Genomic DNA, 2,565 nt, shown 5'->3' with positions numbered 1-2,565 from the left:
TCTCTCTAATGTCTCAATTTTTGCCAAGACACTTATTAATAATATGAACATTTCTTACATTTTCCCCCAAAACAAATGATCTGAGCTGCTATTCTAGTTCATTTTATAGCCTTACACTCTTAGCGTATAACAATTTAGACTTTTGTGTGTATTTTTATTTCACTTTAGGAGTTTAAGATGCAACATCTGAGAAAAGTTGATTTTTACATGATGCATGACTTTATTAGGTTAACCTCTGAGCAATAAGGGTTAATACAGAGTCAAATGACTTAACTCAGTGTGTATGTGTGTGAGTTGTTTGGTCGACAGATTTTGCTAACACATCTCTGTTTTCTCCATTTCTCTTTCACCCCTGCACCGCAGCCCCTAGACGGAGACGTCACGCTGAGAAAGAGGCTCCTGGGAGAACCGGCCCCGCAACGGTGCCCAATAAACCAACCTTTCAGCCTCAGATCAACAGCCATTAGACAGTTACTAACACCAACCTTCAGGTTTGAAGCTGAAAAGAGAGATTTGAGTCTCCTAACCTGAAATATTGAACTTATTCTGCTAATAAAAAAAAATTAAGCTGTTTATTTATTTATTTACTTTACAATATATTGACCAGCAAACCATTTTAGGCCAGTTTATGCTGCTGATTGATTGCTTACTTGTGTTTATTTTATTTATTTATTTATTTTTATATTTTATTTTATTTTATTTTAAAATAGACCAGCAAATCATTTTATGCCAGATTAAGATGTTAATTGTTAGTTTACTTGTTTGTTTACTATTTTATTTTATTTTATTTCAAAATAGACCAGAGGGTTCTTATGCCAGTTTAATCTGTATTTTTTATTTTATTTTATGTTATTTTAAAATAGACCAGCAAACCATCTTATGCCAGTTTAAGCTGTTAATTGTTTGTTTGTTTAGACCAGCAAATTCTTATGCCAGTTTAAGCTGTTGATTTTAGTTTAATTTAATTTAATTTAATTTAATTTTATTTTATTTTATTTTATTTTATTTTTAGAACAGCAGACCATCTTACACCATTTTAAGCTGTTGGTTGTTTATTTTATTTTATTTTATTTTTATCTTATTTTTAACAGGATGGCAAGCCCTGCACCGCTTGTGCTTCAGACATAAATGAAGGTGGGACCGGATCCATATTTACAAGACCAGAAAATCACTTGAGGGTGGACTCATTTGACTCGCGCCAGTAAGTAACCACCTAGCAACCATCGAAAAACTCCCTAGTAACAACACATGAACATGCAACTCAAAAACCACTCTGAACATTAATGAAAAATAATGCATGTGTGAAACGAGATTCAAATGGAAAATAAAGATGATGTCATAGTTCCAAAAATTCCCCCGCTGACCTCTGCGGGGTCGCGACCTCCTGCAGAAAGTGTATAGCTCCACGCTCGGTATCAGGCAGCGTGCTCAGTGCCAGTGGTTTGACATTCACCCAGCTGGCCTGAATAGCAATATGTCATGGTTCTGTGAAGAAACAAAGCTGTAATGTTCTGATGTGTTTCTGGAGCAGTGCGTTGCGATCCGTATGGGGTGTGTTTTGCTCTCCAGCATGTTGGTAAGTGTTGAATGTGTGTGTTTCTCTAGCTGTGGTTGCGTGTGGCGTTGCACGGGATTTTCTGGATTCTTGTGGTGCCCTCAGATATTGCAGGTTTTTTTTGTTTATACTGCTGCGGTAGTTTTTATATGAATAATTATATCACGTGACGAGTGAAGCGGGGCACATGGACACAGGCTGTGATTATTTGACGGTTGGCACTCTGGCAGAGACACTCCCTGACCTCACAGAACCCATAATGACAGCAGCAGACGCTCAGAGACGGCTCAGAGCCGCAGGTGCAGATGTCTGCCGTCCCGTGTGTGTGTGTGTGATAGACTCTCCAGACTTTGCCCTGTGCCTCTGTAAAACGAGTCCCTCCACCCTGATTCTCATCTTGGTCTCTGGCCCTGTAACCCCAAACACATCCATCTAGCGCATTATGCATGTGTCTGTTAGTGCTGTGATGCTGCATTTCTGTTTTGAATGCTCTTTAGCCACATTAAACGCCATTCACAACCCATTTTACTTCAGTAATGAACTGGAATTGTTTATATTTTAGGTCATTTTATTTTATTATTCATTTACTTTTTAAATAAATAAATAGATATTTATGTTTTTTATTATACATTTTTTTTTGCAATGGTATGCACAGTTGAATCATAAAAAAATAAGACTAAGATAAGAATATTCTAGCCATTTATTTGTTTGTTTGATGGTGATTTATTCATTTATTCATTCATCCATGCATGACGTGCTCTGATGAATCAAAATAAGTTTAAGAATATTATAGGCTATTTTTAGGCCAGTGTTTTATGTGATGCAGCATTTAAACATTTTTTTCCAGTAGTTAAATAATTTTCCAATGGTTAGATTTGAAAAAGCAGCATTATTACCATTGGCATACGTTGAAAGTCTTAAGACATTTAGTCTACTTTTTTTTAAATTTTTTTTATAATATTTATTTTCAAATCATTTTTATTTTTAAAATAACTTTTTTTTTTTTTTTT

At 35.3% G+C, this 2,565-nt stretch overlaps 1 long non-coding RNA gene across 1 annotated transcript in view; it reads left to right on the top strand.

Annotated features, from left to right (window-relative positions):
* Positions 1–362: 362 nt before the first annotated feature.
* Positions 363–2,565, top strand: part of LOC107755948 (uncharacterized) — an 11,544-nt gene continuing 9,341 nt past the window's right edge. The window contains exons 1-2 of the long non-coding RNA XR_001641759.1: positions 363–491; positions 1,092–1,201. This is a non-coding gene — a long non-coding RNA (uncharacterized LOC107755948). The remainder of the gene's footprint in view (positions 492–1,091; positions 1,202–2,565) is intronic.

This window comes from Sinocyclocheilus rhinocerous, unplaced genomic scaffold (genome assembly GCF_001515625.1).
Source record: "Sinocyclocheilus rhinocerous isolate Xijiao unplaced genomic scaffold, SAMN03320098_v1.1 scaffold1463, whole genome shotgun sequence".
Lineage (NCBI taxonomy): Eukaryota > Metazoa > Chordata > Actinopteri > Cypriniformes > Cyprinidae > Sinocyclocheilus > Sinocyclocheilus rhinocerous.
The sequence above is the reverse complement of the archived record's forward strand: the minus strand, read 5'-3'. Positions and strand labels throughout refer to the sequence as shown.